The 22,285-nt window shown below is 38.7% G+C and overlaps 1 protein-coding gene across 5 annotated transcripts in view; it reads left to right on the top strand.

Moving 5' to 3' along the window:
* The window catches only part of BACH2 (BTB domain and CNC homolog 2), a 524,461-nt gene that overhangs the window by 275,000 nt on the left and 227,176 nt on the right, over positions 1–22,285 (top strand). The window contains exon 3 of one of the 5 annotated variants that reach the window (XM_007530629.2): positions 16,411–16,559. The exons of the other annotated variants lie outside the window; for them this stretch is intronic. The gene's annotated coding sequence lies outside the window, so the exon portion shown is untranslated. The remainder of the gene's footprint in view (positions 1–16,410; positions 16,560–22,285) is intronic. 5 annotated transcript variants of the gene reach the window in all.

Consider the following 22,285-nt stretch of genomic DNA (forward strand, 5'->3'; position numbering starts at 1 on the left):
CAAGGGAGAGGATGGGATACAGAGTTCTGGTGGTGGGAATTGTGTGGAACTGTACCCCTCTTATCCTATGGCCTTGTCAATATTTCCATTTTATAAATAAATTTTTAAAAATCTTTAAAAAATAGAATTTTTTGAAAGGTGGCTTTACAGACAAAACAAATAATGAAATACAAAATAGAAGTTGTTGCTTTCATGGTATAGAAATAAAATCATGCAGTGGGGGATTAGTAAGATCCATAACAATAAATTAAAGAGCAGAACCCAAGTACATCAGAGTAAATCAAGCATGTCAGAGACTAGTGAGGGACATCAATGGTCCCAGAGCAGCCAACTAACCAAAAGCTAGGGATGCTCCTGAAATCAAACTAAGAAGTCATTTCTCATCCACAGACTAGAGGCATTCTCCCTGGCATGCTCCAAGAACTAGGATTCAGTTCTGGCACCACTCAACACAGTAAACTCTTATTGAATTTCATTTGTTCATTTACAATGGGGGGTTTTACCCTAGGGTCTGTGGATTCTCTTTTTCTTTTGAAGTTTTTATTAGTGATTTAATAATCATTTACAAGATTGTATGATTGCAGGATGATAGTTCCACAGCTTATCCACTGCCATCAAATTTCAGTGACAGTCATCTTCACACCCGTGACAACTCATTAAGCCGAAAACTATTTAGCACTGACTTTTTGTTTCTTGGTTTTGTTTGTTTGCTTGCTTGCTTTATTAGTGATTTAATAATGATCAATAAGATTGTGGGATAAGAACTAGGGAAAAATATATACCTGAAAGCAGAAGTACACAAGAGCATGCAGGGAATACCCCCAACACTTCATCTGCACTATTACAGTCTTTAGGTCCATGATAGTTCAACAATTTGTTTAGCTTTGTATGTTAACTCTCTTTTCAGCCACCAGGTTCCGGATGCTGACCAGACTTCGCTGGACAGATGACCCCATCAATGTGTACTGGAACGCCACTTCCTCAGAGCCCCACCCTACTAGGGAAAGAGAGAGACAGACTGGGAGTATGGATCCACCAGTCAATGCCCATGTTCAGCGGGGAAGCAATTACAGAAGCCAGACCTTCCACCCTCTGCAACCCACAATGACCCTGGATCCATACTCCCAGAGAGATAGAGAATGGGAAGGCTATCAGGGGAGGGGGTGGGATGTGGAGATCGGGTTGTGGGAATTGTGCAGAATTGTACCCCTCTTGTTCTATAGTTTTGTTAATGTCTCCTTTCTTAAATGAATAATTAAAAATTAAAAAAAAAAGAAAGGTACAATTCCATACAGTTCCCACCACCAGAGTTCCACATCTCATCTCTTCCTTTAGAAGCCTCTCTATTCACTATCCCTTTGGGAGTATAGACCAAAGATCTTTATGGGGTGCAGAAGGTGGGAGTTGTGGCTTCTGTAATTGCTTTTCCACTGAATACAGGGATTGACAGGTCAATCCATACCCCCAACCGGTTTCTGTCTTTCCCTAGTGGGACAGGATTCTGGAAAGGTAGGGTTCCAGGACTCATTGGTAAGGTTTTCTGTCCAGGGAAGTCAGGTTGGCATCATGGAAGCATCTGCAGCTTGGTGCCTGAAAATCATCAAAATATAAAGCAGAACAAATTGTTTAGTTAGCAGGAACCTAAAGGTAAGAATGTAGCAGATGAGATTTGGGGTCTTCATTTTGGAAGAAACTAGGAAGTTCATTTTATGTGTATTCCAAAGAGCCCATGACTATTAATGTTTGCCTAAGCCCAATAGCAAACTTGCAGGTGGGCTGAAAGTATTGTCTGGGAAGATGGTGTCAGAGTTGGAAATCGGACTAGAAAGTTGGGTCAAGGCAGAGAGTAGCTCCCAAATATGGGAAAAGTATATAAATACCATTAACTGTAGACCCCATCAATCTGACCTAGGGCCCATGACTGTCCATATTTAGTACAGGAGCCTGTGCATCCTCTGCATCCCCGCTGGTCTGAACTCACATCCTATGGTCGTATCCTAGGCTGCACTCATTTCAGTACCAGTCTTCCTAGAGTGGCAAAGTATGTTGACCCAAGTCTCCCTTCAAGAGTGAGGAAGTTTCTACTATTGTTCTGCACTAAGGGCAAGGTCCTGTAGAGGTCCCAGAAGGTTTATGATGTTGTTCCTAATGGAGATGACCAGTGATGGTGGAGAGAGGGATCTGTTAGAGGTCTAGCCATCATATCTGTGTGGTAATCCCAGGATTCCCTGACTAGGACCCCAGATCATGGGATGGCCTGTTAGTGGCCAAAAGGGCTATCTCTTACCCTTATCCAGATTTTGTAGTCCTTACAGAGTAAAAATTAAAATGATTGAGGGAAGTGAAATAGGAAGTAGATGTGAAGGGTATCTAGGTCTAAGTAGAAAATATCTGATTTAGTACTTTATGGTGTCTTCTTTTATATCTTTCTACTTACTTGCTGTACTTATTGAGTCACTGTAGACTACTGCACACTTTTACTTTAAGGTATATATGTTTTCCCCTAACTTATGCATTCATGTGCCCTACCTTATGTGCCCTGGTCTATATCTAGGTTCTATGGATTTTTAGGGGAATCCCCACATAGATTCCTGAGATACCTTGTACCCCTCCTACTCTGTGGGCTGTTTTTGTACATGTGCACTTTCTTTTAGGGAGAGGGTCATTAGTTTGATAAAGAACCAGTGACAGGAAAAAGGTTTTATAAAAATTAAATGTTTCTCTTAAAGTGCTAGGCTAATTTTCTGGCTATGTGATGGAGTGTGTTAAATGGCTTGGCACTAGACATTTTTGGAACAAAAATGAATTCTTCATGAATGATTTCACTGCCTGCAGTGCTGTCTTATTCTGTCCTGGCATCTGATAGGACTTGTTAAGGGATTAGGTAAGACAGGATGTTGGTACATTTGAGGTCATTAAACTACAAAGGGAAGAAAGAAAAAAGAAATCTTGCTAAATATATTGTGGAGTTGAGCTAAATGCTGATGAATAGCTAAGGGACTTTCTTTGTGGCAGCGACAGCTTCATCTACATGTAGTGCATGGGTACATGCCTGTCTTTCCAAGAAATATTGTCTGCCTCATTCTTTTATGGAGGAGATATGAAAGGCTGTGATGACCTGGATTGCGTAACATTTTTGTAAGCGGATACAACCAATACAGAAAGTAGAAAAGCAGCAAAAGCTACCTTTTCACCTGGTGGCCAGCAATTTTGCCATACTTCCTGTTTCAGTGCTTCAAAAATAATGAAGACTTTGTCAAAGGGTCTAGTATACATGATAGGTTTTGTTAGATAAAAATTTAACCCCCAGAGTTTATTTCCATTTTCATTTAATCTTTGTGTATTCTTCAACCTACTGTGAATTAACTATTCATAAAATAGCTGGTCATGTTTTAGACGGGTAGTGGTGATGACAGTTACACAACAAAGTGAATGTATGCTTAACTTCACTGAGCTGTGGACTTTTAAAAAATGTTTAAACCATTTAGGTAGTTTTTTTGTCCTGTGGATTTTACCACAGTTTCAAAATAGATTGGATATTTTAGTGAGAAAACCCATTTGTCATCTGAGATAGTTTATAGATTAAATATCAAGCCCTTTCCTACATGAGATGAGTTTAAAAGAAATCAAAAAAGTTTGTGTGAAGTGAGCATGCTCACTTAAGCGCCATGTGATCCCAGTTCTACCGCTGACTGCCTTGGGATGTGGGGTCATGGATGTTAAATCTTTTATAAGCTCTTAATGATGCTACAGCCTCCTTTCTCTCATCTTCTCCATAACCTTTGTTTCCTCATCAGTAAAGAGGTTGGATTTCATAATCTGCAAGTTCCCTTTCAACTCTGCTGATTGTGGTTTATGGGGAAAAAATAACAAAGTCTGTGGAATAGTATTAAGAAAAAAAAAATCCATGTAGACACCTCCTCAAACACACACCTTTGCACCAGAACCTGAAGCATTTCTCATCAGGAATCTTATTTTTATACTAGCAATGAAAGGGAAATGAATCTGGAAAACACCAGAGGAAGCCAGGTACTATTTCTCTTATCTGAGAGAAAAGAGGAGAAAAGGAAAGACACCAGAAGTAGTGATGGGTGTTGGGGTAACTTATAAATAAAGTGAATGCAGGAACATTAAAAAATAGAAAATATATATACACATAGATGTAGATAGATAACTATAGAATCAGACAGAATCAGTGACCTTGGGAGAACTACTACAATTTCCAATGTGGGGGAGTGGTGGGGACCCAGAACTGTGGTGGTGGGAACCATATGGAATTACACCACTATTATTTTAAAGTTTTGTAAATTAGTAAAAATACATTTTTTAAAAAAATCCATGTACACTAGGGAAATATAGAAACAGGCTGGGGGTATGGATTGACCTGACCTTAGACCACCCATGTTCAGCAGAGAAGCAGTTACAGAAGCCAGACCTTCTACCCTCTACACCCCATAAAGAATTTTGGTCCATATTTCCTTCCCAGAGGGGTAAATGTTAGGGGGAGATGACCAAAAAACTCCAATTCCATCAGTATCTGGAGAAAGAAGAGGGAAAATAAAAAAGAGAATCTACCTTTGAAAGATGATAAATTAACCTTGACATTAATAAAGGTAGATTTATCTACAAATTAAAAAAAAAAAAAAACACCATAGACTCACTAGATATTCTTAGCCTCTTAGTTTTAGAAACAAAGTATTTGTAGTTTGCTAACCCAAACCTAGGCTTTTCAGATTTAAAGAGTAAATAATAAAAGCATAAAAATCATTATCAAAATTTGGTAACATGTAAATGTACAATTATATTCTCTAGAGTCCAAAGTACTTATGTCATCACTTCAACAATAAACTATTGTGTAAGTTAGTTTTACTCTGGATAAATTTTAGCATTGTTCCATACTACAAAATTAAAAAGTTGAGTATCAGGAAAGAAAGGAAGGAAAGGGAGGAAGGGAGGACTGTAGAAAAAATAGGTAGAGATAGATAAATGAATGGACGGACAGACAGATGATAGATATAGAAATAATAGTCGGGGTTGGGTCGAGTGGTAGCACACCAGACCAAGCACACATAGTGCTAAGCACAAGGATCCCGGTTCGATCCTTGTGCAGGGGGGTCACTTCATAATCGGTGAAGCAGATCTACCTGTATTTATCTTTCTTTACCCCTCTCTGTCTTCCCCTCCTCTTCTCTCTGTCCTATCCAACAACAGTAGCAGCAAAACAACAATAATAACAGCAACACCACCAATTACAACAATGGAAAAAAAATAAGATGGCCTCCAGGAGTAGTGGATTCGTGGTGCAGGCACCAAGCCCCAAAAATAACCCTGGAGATGAAAAGGAAGGAAGGAAGGAAGGAAGGAAGGAAGGAAGGAAGGAAGGAAGGAAGGAAGGAAGGAAGGATGGAAGGGAGGGAGGGAGGGAGGGAGGGAGGGAGGGAGGAAGAGTCAACCCTTATTTGTGACCTTGGGAGAACTACTGTAGTTTCCAATGAAGGGACTCTGGTGGTGGGAACAGTGTGGAATTAAACCCATTATCTCATAATTTTGTAAATCAAAATTAAATCACTAATAAAAATGTTTAAATAAAAGAGAAAAATCATGTAGATAAATACAGTCCCATGAGCTACTTCTGACTTTTGGTTTTCTCTCCTCCTTGTCATTTCTCTCCCCCAGCCATAAGTGTAGAATAGGAAAAAAAAAAGGAATGAGATTATTGGAATCAAAGTGCTGAGGTGAGGGCACAAATTTCAGGCTGGGTTAGGGACTGTGGCAAGACTGAATGGGACCCTGAATGTGCCATATGGTTAAGGGTATAGCAGGGCTCAGGGTCATGACCCTGGGTTCTCTGAAGTTGTGTGATTACAACAAAATTAGATGTGGTTGGATTTTCTACAAAGCAGTTGGTGGTAGGAACTTGAAGGCTATAAATCCAGAGAGAGAAGTTGAGTTTGTCTTTTAAGGAAGAAGCAGCAGGAAACAGAGCCTGTCTTAGGGACAAAGAGATTGAAGGGAAGGTGACAACTGGGAGGAAGGGTGAGAGCAAGGATGTGGTCAGTCTCCAGTTTGGGTTCTACCAAGGAGTAAATGAGATGTGACTATAATATGTCATAGCCATGACCCCATGGTCATATGCTAAGTTCTATGAGTCCTCCCAGTGCATCACCACTCAGGGGTGTTCTTGTGGAGCCTCCATTGCAGGAGGGAATTAAAAACAGAACAATGAGTGACAGTAGCACTGAGCCAGGTTAGAAATGCTGGTGATAGTAGTAGATATATAGGGGAGCAGATAGATTTGAGATATAGAATCAACAGCACTCACTGATAGGTGTGAGCTAGATCAGCTGGATCGGTGATCATGCTTTTTCCCGAAAGGTACATCACATTCCCGTAGAACCATATGCCTTAGCTGTCTTTAAGGTCCTTGGCCAGACTTATAGCCCTCATTCTTTTGCAGCAATAAGCTCTGTATGGACCCCACCACTGTCATTCAGGTATAGCCCCAACAGCACCTTCCCTTGTGCAAGTCTGGAATTCTGGGAGCAGATGAGGCTGGCAAACTTTTGCAACTCCCTAGGAAGTAGTAGGGCATTGCAGGTGTCTCTGGCTGAAAGGTAAAACAAAGAAAGGAGAAGGCATAGATCCCTCTGAAGTCCAGAGCAAGTGTTAAGCCCAGGAGGAGTGAAGGCACAAACATGCCCACCCAATAACCACCCCTCACTAAGTTGGCAGGCAGCCCATCTATGCCTGTAATTGAACTTTGTCACTGTCTTCTTGATTTTATGGATGTTCTTCTATGTAAAGATGGGAAATACAGCACTTGAGTCCTAAATGCCACATCAGAAACTGACTTGGGAATTTTTGCTGGGCATTGCCAGGTGCTGTGGCATTTTTCAGAGATTGGGCCTCAGTGAAATACCTATTATAAAGTCATATCTTGAGACTCAGGTAGCTGTGATAACTCAGCTTTAGAAAATAATCTAGCTCGTTTGATATATTACTATACTTTACCATTTTATTAAGGGATTAATAGTATGATTATTGACATATAACTACAATATCTCATCTCTTTATAATAGGTGTCTGCAAAATGCATCCTCCCCCAATTTACATCCTTTCCACCATCATGCACCAGGACCCTCTCTACCTCTTTCCTTTCTCTCTTTCCCCAGTATACTTTTTTTAGTTGTCTTTCACTCTTTGCTGATTCTACTTAACATCTTAACATACTCCCCTCCGGTTTATTCATTTTAGGAGCTTGTGCTCACTTTATTAAATTTTAGATCACTTTTTTGGGGAAATGTTGATTTACAAAACAGTTGTTTTCATGGTATACAATTTCCTATCACCTCATTATAGGTATCAGCAGGCCACACCTTCCACCAGCATGCCCAATTTCTCTATCATAGAACACTGGTTTTCCACACACCTCCCTCTTTTAGAATGCTTTTATATGCCTCAATAGACCATCCTAAGTTTTACTCTCCATTTTTTCTTGTTTTGTTTCTTAAGTCCCACCTATGAGTAAGATTATCTGATATTTTTTCACCTCCTTTCTGACACATAATTTAGCATTATTTCTTCAAGTTCCACCCACCTAGTAGTAAAAGATTTTATCATGTCTTACAGCTGAGTAGTATTCCATCATGTGTGTATATAACATTATGACATAAATATTTTTCTTATCCTATATGAAAGAGGATTATCCCATATTGTCACTTTACTTGTGTATCATTGGACATTTGAGTTACTTCCAAATTCTGTCAATTACAAATAGTACTTCTGTGAACAGAACTTAACATAAACCTCTTCAGTATGTATTATATATTCTTTGGGTAGATAACTAGGAGATGAATTGCTGGATTGTATGGTAGGACCATTTTTAATACTCTGAGGAATATTAGGGAGACTACATTTTCCACAGAGGACCAATTCACAGTCCCACCAACAGTGCAGAAGTCTTCTTCCCCACACCCCCATCCTCATTACAACTTTTCTTTTTTTTTCTCCAGGGTTATTGCTGGGGCTTAGTGCCTGCACTATGAATCCACTTCTCCTGGAGGCCATTTTCCCCATTTTATTGCCATTGTTGTTGTTGTTGTTAATGTTATTGTTGCCATTGCTGTTATTGTTGGAGGGGACAGAGAGAAATGGAGTGAAGAAGGGAAGTCAGAGAGGGGGAGTGAAAAATAGACCCCTGAAGTCCTGCTTCACTGCCTATGAAGTGACCCCTTTGTAGGTGGGGAGCCTGGGACTTGAACCAGGACTCTTACACTGGTTTTTGCACTTTGTGCCATGTGTGCTTAACCCACTGCTCTACTGCCTGACTCCTGAGGCCAGAGTTTTTATAATATAGTCTGCAAAAAAAAAAATCCAAATTATCTCAAGTTGTTTGTTTTCCATTTTTGTTTCTTTTTATCTTGTTCTCTTATAAGTTGTCAATAACAAGTAGTTCAATTTTTTAAATTAGTGATTTAATAGTGATTGAAAGATTGTGGGATAAGAGGGAGACAATTCCACACAATTCTCACCACCAGAGTTCTACACCCCATCCCCTTCATTATCCCTCTGGGAGTATGGACCAAAGATCTTTATATGGTGCAGAAGGTGGGAAGTCTGGCTTCTATAACTGCTTCTCCACTGGACCTGGGCATTAACAGATCAATCCATACTCCAGCCTATTCTGTCTTTCCCTAGTGGGGTAGGGCTCTGGGGAGGTGAGGTTCCAGAACTCATTGGTGAGGTCATTTTAAGGTACACAAGAGCCAGACACAGTGCATGGTCTGTACTGCTTAGAAGCAGCAACAGTAAGAAATATTTTTGGTCAGACAAGTAGTTCTAATTGCATCATCAGCCTCTTATGATAGAGGTGGAAATTTGAAGCCCTTCATTTTATCTTTGGGAACTTAAGCAACTCAAATATCAAAGAAGTAGATTCTCTAGCTGTGGTTCTCCAACTAGAATAATTTGGTCCCAGCACCTGAAATGCGTAAGTGGAAACTTTCAGAGATGTTTTATCTTAATTAATTTTCCTCATCCTGTCTGAAATGGCTGCATCTCCTCCCCACTTCTTTCTTTTGCAGCAAAACAGTACAGTACCTTGCATGGCCTTCCCATGCCAGTAGAACAAAACACAAAGCCACAAGATCTATGATTCAAAGATCTTCTGCATATGCAAGTGACTATTTAAATTCTGTTTGAAATGTAGATTTTTTTAAAAATAATTTCTGTAGTTTCCTAAAAATTAACATCAGTTGCCGTCTTTCTTTTTAATACCCTTATGGCTATAAAATGGTGTGTGACTACTCTATTTAGCATTTCTGAATATGAATAAGGACTTTAGAAGACCTTTCAAGCATAGCATATTTGTCACTAAAACTGCCACAAGTTTCTAGTAATGTTTTCATGCAGCATGATACCAGCAGAGTTTTTTGAGATTCAGCCTTTTCTAACAGATAATAGTCTCTAAATGTATTTTGTATCTGGAGTACTAAGTTCTGAATTTGTTTCCTAATCACTGTAACTTTTTTTTACTCAATCTTCAGAGAAAAAGTGATGGAGAGAGAGAGGAGTCACTTAGTTGCAGGGGGTCAAGTTGATTCAGTATTTATGTATAGCCCCATTGGAATACTAAGAAGAGTTAGGTTCTTTTACTTTGTGAAACTGTTACTTCAAGTGACAATGTTAGTTCAGTGGAGAGAGTTATTTTTAAAATACCGTATCCCAAACCAGGTTGTCCCTAATCTTTAAAATTCGAGGCAAACCTAGATTCAGATCAAACAAAAGCATACACCTATTTTTGGCATTCTATTATCTAAATCCCAGTGAGGTAGGAAGAGGGCTGAGTAGACTAGAAGAGAATTGACTACAAGAGAACAGGAGAAGCAAATGGAAATCCAGAGAAGCACTAAACTAAACCATTTTGATGTTTCTTAGAGATTGTATTGGGACTGGGAAAGAACATAATTATTACGCACAAGACTCACAAGCCTGAGACTCTGAGGTACCAGTTCAGTTCCCAGTACCACCATAAACCAGAGATGAACAGCACTCTGGTATAAAAGAAAAAAGAGGGGTGATGAGAGGGGGGGGGGTTGCATTATTTGTATTTAATTGAGATGTGTACAAAAAAACATACATACCTCCCTCCACCTATACTTTTCTGAGGAAAAGCATATGGGACTCGACTCATCAAACTACTAAGAATGTCTTAGTTAAGAGTTGAGTTGAAAAGATAAAGAATGCAATCTGCCTTACTTATACAAATACTTTCTAGAAAACCTGATCATTTCATACCTAATTGGGATACATGTTCTTTTGCCCCACTGCTTGTAGCTAGAAACCCACTTATACTATTCTGTGACTGTTACTGTAATTAAATACCACTTACTTTTTCTTAGCTTAAGAATGCAAGTCCCACTGACTTTTTTCTTTTAAGTAAATTTAAGTTTGTGCAAGAGGAAATTACTCACAGATAATTTCCCATGCCTGGGATATGTTATTTCACTTGTCGGTGAATGAGTAGTAGCCATTCAGATATCTCTTTTTAAAGTTTCCCCTAGCTTCTGTAACAGTAAATATGAAGAAATGAAAAAGCAGTGCTTTCATGCTTAGTGTAGCATTACTATATTTCCTCTCCCACCTTTTCCTAAGAGCAACCTGAGAAACTACATCAAGCTTTGATGCGTCTTCAGAATTTGATCTAGCTAACAAACACAGGACAGGAATTGTCCATGGTTCTCTATCAACACTGTTTGGAGACTTAAATGGTGCCCAGCACCCAGGAAGTGTTCAGTAAGTACTTGTTAAATGAATGTACCATTTATAATCCTCTGGACTCTGACATATGAAACATGTCCAAGAAAACTGGTATTTGAGGCAAACTAGATTGGCACTATCCAGTAAGATAGATATCACTTGTGGATATTTTAATGTGATTTTACTGAAATTGATTAAAATGAAAAACTCAATTCCTCTATTACATTAGGTGCATTTTTTGTTACCAATTTATTGAAGGGTTAATGGTTTACAATACAGTCATTAACACATGGATACAACTTCTCATCTCTCCATGATAGGTATCTGCAAAACACTCTTTCCCTTGACCTAAGTACTTGACTACCATCATGCATCAAGATCGCAAAGACACCCCCAGGCCTCCTCCTTCCCCCTCCTTCTCCAGAGTCCTTTGCTTTGGTGCAAAGTTTTACTTTGTGTTTTTCCTTTCAGTCCTTGTTTCATAAATTTCACCTGCAAATGAGATAATCTGGTATTTTTTCCTCTTTTTGGCTTACCTCACATAACATTTATCTCACATAACATTCATAACTTATCTCACATAACATTCTCACATAACTTATAACATAACTTATAACATATATATATGTGTATATATAACATATGTATATATATGTATATATAACATATAACTTATAACATAACTTATCTCACATAACATTAAATTTCCATCCAAATGAGGCAAAGGAGGTGACTTCAATTATTTTTAATGTCTTAGTAGTATTTCACAATGTAGTACATATACTACAACTTTTTAGCCACATATCTGTCATTGGACAACTGCAAATTGTTCTGCTGTGAACATAGGTATACATAGTTCTCTTTGGATAGATGTCTTTCTTTCCTTTGGAGGAAAGAATTTCTGGTCATAAGGTATGTGCATTTCTAGCATTGAGATGAGTCTAAATTGTTTTCCACAGAGAGTAGACTAATTTACATTCTCGCCAGCAATATAAGAGAGTTCCTTTCCCCGTACAGTATCTCCAACAATAGGTGCTTCTGTCTTTCCTAGTTTATGACATTTTCCTGGGTTTAAAGTGGTATCTTGTTATTTGTATTTGCATTTCCCTAATCATTGATGGCTTTGAGCAGTCATTCATATGTCTCTTGGCTTTCTGGACCTCTTTTTTGGTGAAAAATTCTGCACATGTTTTCTCATATTTCAAAGTTGTTTTTTTTTAATTGATGAGTTTGGTGAACTCATTTATTTTAGTTACTAGCGCTTTGAAGTATAGTATGTAAAGATATTCACTCATTCTATAGGGAGTCTCTCTATTTTGTTGGTGGTTCCTTTTGCTGTGCAGAAGCTTTTTAGTTTGATGTAGTCCCATTGGTTTATTTTTGTTTTTGTTTTCCTTTCAGTTAGTCTTGAATCATCCAAGATGTTTTTAAAGCTTATATCAAAAAAGGATTCTGCAAATTTTTCCTCTAAGTATTTTTGTACTTCTGGCCTAACATCCAAATTTTTGTTCCATTTGAAGTTTGGAATAGTTCCTTTTTTGATAAAAGCTTTAAAAACTGACTATTACAACGACCCTGGGTCCATGCTCCCAGAGGGCTAGAGAATGGGAAAGCTATCATGGGAGGGGGTGGGTTATGGGGATTGGGTGGTGGGAATTGTGTGGAGTTGTACCCCTCCTACCTTATGTTTTTGTTCATTAATCCTTTCTTAAATAAAAAATTTAAAAAAAAAACTGACTATTAGTCAGTCTATTAGTGATCCCAGACTTTGTAAAATAAAATTCCTATGTGGCCATGATGTACACTCCTAACACCAAACTAGCCCTTTAACATCTCTGTCCACACACTGTAGAGAGGCAGACTGGGAGTATGGATCGACCAGTCAATGCCCATGTTCAGCGGGAAAGCAATTACAGAAGCCAGACCTTCCACCTTCTTCAACCTACAATGACCCTGGGTCCATACTCCCAGAGGGATAGAGAATGGGAAAGCTTTCAGGGGAGGGGATGGGATTTGGAGATCGGGTGGTGGGAATTGTGTGGAGTTGTACCCCTCCTATCCCACGGTTTTGTTAATGTCTCCTTTCTTAAATAAAAAAAGAAAACAAAAGAAAAAAAAGCAGGCAAGAAAGGTGTATGGTGTGTGATTTCATGTATATGTGCCACTTAGAGAAGCCAAACACTCCAGTGACGTGAATGAAGCAAAATATACCTTAAGGCTAAATTACTGGTTACCAGAAGTTAAATAAAAAGAGGTTGGGTCAGTATCCAGTAAAAGGGGTCAACTGTATGGTGAAGGATAGAATTGGACATTTAGTGGTGAACTGAATGTAGTAAATGTAGATGTTGACAGTTATGATGTCAGTGCACCTGAAATTGATATATAAACTGTTAGAATGCAGTTTTTTTAATTAATGAAAAGTGGGTGGCTCACAGAGGTGGGTACCTCTTTGAAACTGACAGCCAAACAACAGTGGGGTTGTTGGCAAGGCTGACATCCAAGTGTTATATATTTATTTTACTACTCTCTAGTCATTAGAATAGTGAACTGTCTGTACCAGTTAATAAAAGAGCGTCTGTTTCAAGCTCCTGCCTATACCCTAGAGGCTATGACCATTCACATGGGATTTCCCAAACTTTTCTTAATTCAGCAAAATGGACTAATAATTGTCTGTCCTATTTGCAGGGGTTGGGTAGCTACATAAAAACCATTGTATGGGGAGCAGGTGGTGGTGCACCTGGTTAAGCGCTCACATTACCATGCATAAGGACCTGGGTTCAAGCCCCTGCTCCCTGCTTCCTACAGGGGGGAAAGCTTCAAAAGTGGTGAAGCACTGCTGCAGGTGTCTATCTCTCTCCCTCTCTGTCTCTTCTCCTCTCCTCTCAACTTCTCTCTGTCTCTATCCAATAATAAATAAAAAATGTTTAAAAAAATTGGTATAGGTTTTAGATTGATCATTTTGTTCTTGGCCTCAGGGTGACTTACTTCCTCAAGGGATTGCTTCCAAAGGGACTTTTTTCCCTTCTTTTTTATAAGTGACAGTTTAAATTTGTTGCAAAGGGAAGGCAAAAGGACAAACCCAGAGGGGTCAAAAGGATTTTCTTAATATTGCCCCCCATCACTACCATGACCAGGTCCTAGATCACAGGACCATTATCTTAAGACGGTCTTGCAATCATCTCATGCATCTCCTCATCTTACTGAAGAAGCTAAGCCACAGAGAGTCACTCAGTCAGTATAATGCTCACATGAACCTGTTAAGATGCTAGGCTTTGTGACAGTAAATGATCTATGTACCCAATTTAATAAATATATGTACCCAACTTAGTAAGTGGCCTGGTCTCTCAGTACTCTTGTATATGTAATGGAACATAGCCACATGGCATTACTAGTTTTGAGCTATGGTATTTTTCAGTATAAGATTTAGTGTCATTGAAAATCATAACTTTGTTCAAGCAATGCTTTTTTTTTTAACATGCCAATTGCACAGACTTTGGTTCAGTGTTAAAGCATAAGTGGACTGCTTCAAAATGTATTTTTTGAAATGCTACTAGTGCAATTTGAATATCTCAAGAACTTCTGGTAATCATTCCTGTTATTAATGGTAGTTCATCTTTTTTTAAATTTTTTTCTCAAACAGTAAAATTCTGGGGGGAAAAACATAATATATTTTTGAGGGTCATTTCCTCTCTTACCACTTTATTTTTTTTCTCACCCTATAGTTTTGGTATACATAGAAAATTATCCATAACCGTGTATTTGATTGTGACAAAGAAAATTCACCAGTGGTTATTCTGTACATTTGAGACTTAATAATCAAGAGACAATAAATAAATAAATAAATAATCAAGAGACAGATGTTTAAATTTTAAGAAGAGCCATATTGAAGAAATGGCCTACCTGCTTAAATAACTTTTACCTTTTTATTTTTTAATGCTTTACATTTATATAAGTTTGCTGGAAAGTTTAATTCACTCCCAAATAAATTTTTAACTGCATCACTGTACTTATCCCTCTATGATTTACTGTAATATGCATAAATTTAGTTTACAGGTAAGAAATTAATTTATTCTATTTAAAAATAAGTAGATTTAATTTAATTAGTATATGAAAATCGTAGGACTTTGCTCTGGTTTTCCTATAAGACTAAATACAGATGACAGGAAAAAATAAAAAGTACTATAAAAAGGTACTAAATGGAGAGGAACTTGGGGGGTGTGAGTTTGACTAAATTGTAATTATTTGGGGGAAGAATATGTTTGCATATTTATTTAAGTCAGCATTATATGTATATCTTGACAATATCTCTGTATATCCTGTTTTGTATTGTTAACAGACTCATCCCTCTGTTAACATTCTAAAAGACATACTATCTCACCAATCAATATAGGATTTTCAAAGTGTCAATGATTATCTTGAATTTCCTTCATTTCATTTCCTCTTCCTGAAATATTAGAGATGATGCTATAGATGGCACTGGCAAAAATGCATAAAACTTTGTATTTATAGCCACGTTTGGAATCAAGAAATAAGACACTAGGCTTAAATCAGTCTTTGGTAATCCAAATCTTTAATTCCTCCAAACATATGAGAGCGAGTTGTGAACATACACAGTCTTTGAGATATCTGTTACCAGTTTTTAGACCACTAAGTCAACATTAAATGCGATACAATGCCGGGAAAGCACTAGTACCAGAGTTGACATATACTGGGCAAGTCAGGAGGGTTGACCATCATTCATAGCGCATCAGATTTTATTCTTCTTTTCTCTTTCTGTGTGCTGATGGCCATACTGAAGAACAGCAGAAATGTCCAAGAAAAGAAACCTCCAAAATGGAAATACTATGTCTCAATAATTCAATAGCAGAATTAGTCAGCCCATAGATAACCAGCTGCTGATTGTTTCTCTTCTCACCTCATGATGATGTGTGAATTATTTCCATACACCATCCATGCCCTTTTCCAAGTTAAGACCCCATGGGCAAGTGGAAACTCCTTTATTGCCCAAGTCTGACTCAGTCTGGTCTGACGAGGGCAACTGATAGGAAACTTACATTTCTCATTTCTCTCTTGTTATGTGAAAAATGGTGACCTGTTTATTATCATAAGAAAGCAAGAATAAAATCACCTGAGAATAGTTGTTACTAGTTAGAACTTTGACAAGATGTTTGAAGTTCAGATGTAGTTTCTCTGTTTCTATGATAAAATGAGTAATTAAACAAATTAACCTGCTCTACCATGTGTACCCAGATTCAAGCTGACTCCCCACCTCACTCAGGGAAGTTCTACTATTATAGTCTCTCTCCCCTTAGGCACCCTCAACCTACATCTTTTTCTCTGTCTGAAATAGGTTGGCCCAGAGCAGTGAAACCCTAATGATGACAAAAAAAAAAAAAAAATCCTCAAAAGTGTTTCTTGAGAATTTTTTGGTAGAGAACCTTGAACTAATGTGAAGCTTTTTATCTGATTTAGTGAGAATTTGCATCTGTTTTGCTGTAGAAATGTTTTATATGTTTAATTATAGGTTCTGCTCTTCAGAGTCTGTAACATATAACAAATACTAGCCAAGAGTCTCAGCCTAGCATGAGGGAGGAGGAAGCATTGCCATGCAAAGTTTGCTCTGCTAATGAATAACTCTTCCTCCCCACTTAGGTGGACACTCACTGACCTGTCACCAGGTTACCCCATAGAGCTCTGGGGTCCATGTCTGAATGGATTGCTGTAGCCTTCTCATCTCTTTCTTTGCCCAGTACCCTGCATCCTAAGACTCAAAGCCAGCATAGGACCTGGAAAAATTATATGTAAGTTGTGATCATTTGGTTTTACTCTTCCCTCAAAGCGAATATTGATAAGAATCTTAGGTTATAGCATATAGGTTTAAATGCACATGAATTTCTTTTAGCTGAGTATTTTGAAAGTTGTAATTGAAGGGGGGCAGGGCTTGTGTCTGCATATTGATGACTCCTAAACTCAGTGTTTCTTAAAATGAACTTGAATCAGACACCTGGAAGGGTTTTTTGTTTGTCTGTTTGTTTTTAACACATCTTTCTGGGCCTCATACCCGTAATTTATAGTTCAGTAGATCTGGGATGGGCTGGGAGTTTGCCTTTCTAACAAGTGATGCTGGTGCAGCTGGCCAGGACCCTCAGAATCATCACTTTAACTGAAGTCTGATTGCAAGGGTCAATGACAAAAAAAATAGAAAGTGTATTTATTAAACAGTAGTATTAAATATTACTAAGCTATTTAGTGGTTTACTTAACACATTGATTCACCTTTCAGAAACAGGTTTTTTTATTTTTATTTATAAAAAGGAAACACTGACAAGAACCATAGGATAAGAGGGGTACAACTCCACACAATTCCCACCATCAGAACTCTGTATCCCATCCCCTCCCCTGATAGCTTCCCTATTCTTTATCCCTCTGGAAGTATGGTCCCAGGGTCATTATGGGGTGCAGAAGGTGGAAGGTCTGATTTCTGTAATTGCTTCCCCACTGAACATGGGCATTGACAGGCTGGCTGATCCATACTCCCAGTCTGTCTGTCTTTTTCCCTGGTGGGGCGGGGTTCTGGGGAAGCAGGGCTCCAGGACACATTGGTGGGATTGTCTGCACAGGGAAGTCCAGTTGGCATCATGGTAACATCTGGAACCTGGTAGCTGAAAAAAGAGTTAACATATAGAGCCAAACAAATTGCTGATTAATCATGAAACTAATGGCTGGAATAGTTCAGATGAAGAGTTGGGGGCGGGGGGTGTCTCCGTTTTATAGTTAGTAGTCCTATCTTAGTTATATTCCAAAGAGCCCATGACTATACTAGTTTTGTTTTTTTCTTGAGCCTGACATCTGATATGCAGGTGGACCCAAGTTATTGTCCAGTAAGATGATGTTGTGGCTGGAAAAAAGGGCTATAAAGCTGGATCAGGGAAGAGAGTAACTCCCAAATATGGAAAGGTGTATAAATATTGTTGACTGTAAATCCCATCAATTTGATCTGATCTGGGGCCCATATTCAGCTTAGGAGCCTATGTGACCTCTGCATTTCTGTAGATCAGGGCTCACATTCTGTGGTCATGAGTAGGGTTTTAAGGTTCTATCAGCAAGGTAACATTTCTAAGTCCAGCCAAATAGAAAAAAAAAATTTAGTATTCTGTGCCAGTTTTACACCAGAGTCACTAATAACCAGCCATTCTCAACCATTGGTTTTCTTCAGGGGTTACTAATAGTGCTGATACTGGGCTAAAGTGACAGCTACAAGTCCTCCTGCAGCAACACTCATGATGCTTTTAGATACACTCATAAAGGAAAACCCTTGTTCAATGCACCCATATTGGGAAATGTGTTGTTTCCAGTCATAGGAGATTATCATAGCATTGTCCCTTCCTTCATACACTTACATGTGATTTGACCTATGAAACATATATAGGAAAGGAGGTGTACCTTAATAAACAGTTGAATACAGCAAAGCCAGGTTTGTGTTTCTCTCCATCACTGTCTCTCTCTCTCAGACTAGAAGGAAAAAAAAAAAAAAAAAGAGTCTGCCAGGCATGGTAGACACACAGAAGTTCAAAGTCCTGATGCCAATTTTTTTTCTTTAATAGTTAAAGTGATGTGTTAACTTATGGATGGCTTTGCCAAATTAAAAAGAAATAACCAAGCACCAGAGCTAACTTTCCTTCTAAGAATACTGTGCAGAAGAACTAAGTAGTGCTTGATAGGATGTTACTATGAGGATGGAGAAAGAATAGATGGCTGCATCCTTCAGCAGTAGCCTCTGGACCAAAATGTAGATTTGTAGACTATTCTTTAACCTTAGGACTGAGTTTCCTAGTATAGCAGAGACATTTGTCAGACATTCATAGGGAATTTTTCCATACACAACCTTAACCTTATCAAAATGACTTTTACTCAGAGAATAGTTATATCACTTGATGGGGGGAAGGTATCACCACCTATACTTTTGTACTGAGGCTGCTCCAGCTCATCTAAATCATGTGTTCGTAAATGAGTCCCTATGCATTGCACTGGGATATAGAAGATTATGATGTCATGTGATCCCTGTGACAGCTGACAGGAGTGGTCATTGGAGGTACATATTGAAGCAGGAACCTAGCAACTTGTAACCTAGTCCCAAATGAAAATTTGAAAGAAAATAAGCAGCTCTTCTCAGACAGGATCTCTTAATTGTCATGGGGTAGGGGATATAGAATAATGTTTATGGGGAGTCGGGCTGTAGCGCAGCGGGTTAAGCGCAGGTGGCGCAAAGCACAAGGACCGGCATAAGGATCCCAGTTCAAACCCCAGCTCCCCACCTGCAGGGGAGTCGCTTCACAGGCGGTGAAGCAGGTCTGCAGGTGTCTATCTTTCTCTCCTCCTCTCTGTCTTCCCCTCCTCTCTCCATTTCTCTCTGTCATATCCAACAACGATGACAACAACAATAATAACTACAACAATAAAACAACAAGGGCAACAAAAGGGAATAAATAAATAAAATAAAATATTTTTTAAAAATGTAAAAAAAAAGAAATAATAATGTTTATGCACAAAAGACTTTCCATACCAGATGCTCATTCTCTTCCTAAAGCTCCACGTTCAGTCTCCCTCACCACTATAAGCTAGAACTGAACAGTGCTCTGTTTTACTGAATATCACCAATACTTAAAAATCACAGACCAGTTCTTACTGAGTGACCTGAAGTTTAGATGTCAAATTGAGTGCATAAAATTAGTCCTTTTGAGTCCTACTAATTTTTGACAGGGTTTGCTTTCTATTCTGTGTTTCTAGAGAGTGACCAACTAAGTTTTATGGGTTCCAGTAGTCAAGCCATTTTTCAGTTATCTTGTACTACTTTTAGACTCTGCCCCTCAGTCTGACTAGGACTTTAATTCCTAGACAGTGCACAAAGATACATCACTACAGAGAGCTCAGAAACCTCTGCCCTGAATTATTCCACTTCATAGTGAAAGCATCAAGCTTGTATGCATATGATATATACACACATATACACACAAATGATAGTATGGATGCACATGACTTAAGATGGTATAACCTAAAAACAAATAAAATGAAGTCATCAAAGTTAACATAAAAATTCTCTCATTTCTACTACACACTTTCTTCTTTTTCTTTTATTTTTAATTTTTATTTATAAAAAGGAAACACTGACAAAAACCATAGGATAAGGTGGTTATTCCATACAGCTCCCACCACCAGAACTCTGTATCCCATCCCCTCCCCTGATAGATTTCCTATTCTTTATCCCTCTGGGAATATGGGTCATTATGAGGTGCAGAAGGTGGGAGGTCTGGCTTCTGTAATTGCTTTCCCGCTAAACATGGGCATTGACAGGTCAATTCATACTCCCAGCTTGTCTCTCTCTTTCCCTGGTGAGGCAGAGCTCTGGGCAGACAACACCACCAGTGTGACCTGGCACCCCACTTCCCCAGTACTCCACACTTTCTAAGACCACTTAAAATTAAGCTTTCTCTGCTATTCACTTAGGTGATTGAGAAGAGAGCAAAGAAAAAAGGTTTCATGGTCAGTTGCCATAGGAAGCTGCTGAATTGTCGTGGAGGGAAAAAAAAACTGGAAGAAAAGGAGTTTTTGTTGTTGTTGTTATTGTTTGTTTTGTTTTGTTTTTACAATTTTTATTTGTAAAAAGGAAACACTGACAAAAACCATAGGATAAGAGGGGTACAACTCTACACAATTCCCACCACCAGGCCTCCATATCTCATCCACCTCCCCTGATAGCTTTCCTATTCTTTATCCCTCTGGGAGCATGGACCAAGGGATATTATAGAGTGCAGAAGGTGGGAAATTCTGAAATTGCGTCTCCACTGAACATGGGTATTGACAGGTCAATCCATACTCCCAGTCTGTCTCTCTCTTTCCCTGGTGGGGTAAAGTTCTGGGGAAGCAGAGCTCCAGGACACATTGGTGGGGTCATCTCCCCAGGGAAGTCCAGTTGGCATCACGGTAGCATTTGGAACCTGGTGGCTGAGAGAAGAGTTAACATATAAAGCCAAATAAATTGTTGACTAATTAAGAACCTAAAGGCTTGAAAAGTTCATATGAAGAGCTGGGGGATCTCTGTTTTGTAGATAGTTAGTAGTCCTATTTTAGTTATATTCCAAAGGGCCCTGACTGTACTAGTAGTTTTTGTTTGTTTTTTCTGAGCCTGACATCTGATATGCAGGTGGACCCAAGTTATTGTCTGAGTAGATGATTTCATGGCTGGAAAAAGGACCAGAAAGCTGGATCAGGGAAGAGAGTAGCTCACTAATAAAGGAAAGGTGTATAAATTTTGTTGACTGTAAATCCCATGGATTTCATCTGATCTGGGGCCCATATTCAGCTTAGGGAGCTTATGAATCCCTATCGATCTGAGCTCACATTCTGTGGTCATGAATAGGAACATTCCAAGCTGCCCCAATTTTAGCACCCATCTTCCTCAGGAGGAAGATAGAGTATGTTGTCCAGCCTCCCTTCAGAGGATGGAAGATTCTCTACCATTGTTGATCTATATTGAGGGCAAGGTCCTATGGGGACCTACAGAGGGGTTTATTGTGTTGTTTCTGATAGAGATGTAACAATGGAGAGAGGGATTTATTCGTCGTCTAGGCCCATCTTCTCTGTAAAGAAAAGGTTTTCATAGGGGAAAAAAATCCAAATCAGCAACTCTAAGAGATTTAAAACAAAAAACAAAAACAAACAAACAAAAAAAACCAATAGGTATTTGTTTGTCCTTGACATCCCCAAGGACCTACTGACCCCTCAACCTCAATTGAAAAGAACATGGATATAGAATATAACAAAACTGAATTAAGTCCATGAGGTCAGACACCACAATTTATTTATTTATTTATAGATAAGATACAGAGAGGCAGAAAGAGACTACACTGACACAAGTTTCTCCCAGAGAAGATGTACAGGCCCTAGCATGGAAGAACATAAGGCTGAAAATTCTATTAAAAGCACATCTTCAAGGCTCTTATACTTCCTAGGAATTAGGTGTTCTGGGTCCTAAACATGGAATTCTTGTTCAGTGATGGCTTAGCTACCTGGAACTCAACTAACCAGAACCCTGAACTAACCAACCTTTTGTACTTCCCCACCCCCACCCGCACTACACACCCACCTGCACACCCCGCCCTACCACACACATCCCACTTCCCTTTTCAGAGATAAATCTTCTGAAAACAAGATATCTTTGGCTTAGAGAATACAGAACATCAGCCCTGGAAGATATTTGTAGCTGATGACACTAACCTGCTGAATCACTGAGAAAATGACCAAAAGTTTTGTGATTAGGAAAAGAAACTGCCTTAGAGCGATTTCCAATAAACAGCATTTACTGTCTGCCTGTCAATTTACCAGAGAACTGAAACAAACAAAAGCTTGTCATCAAATATCTCATTAACTAAGGTTTTACTGTACCTTTTTGTCTTAATAATGATCTGAAAATTTTTTTCACTTAGGGTAATATTTGCTATTCATTTTAAATCTACTTGAGAAATTTTGAC

The sequence above is a fragment of the Erinaceus europaeus genome, chromosome 13 (assembly GCF_950295315.1).
Source record: "Erinaceus europaeus chromosome 13, mEriEur2.1, whole genome shotgun sequence".
Taxonomy (NCBI): domain Eukaryota; kingdom Metazoa; phylum Chordata; class Mammalia; order Eulipotyphla; family Erinaceidae; genus Erinaceus; species Erinaceus europaeus.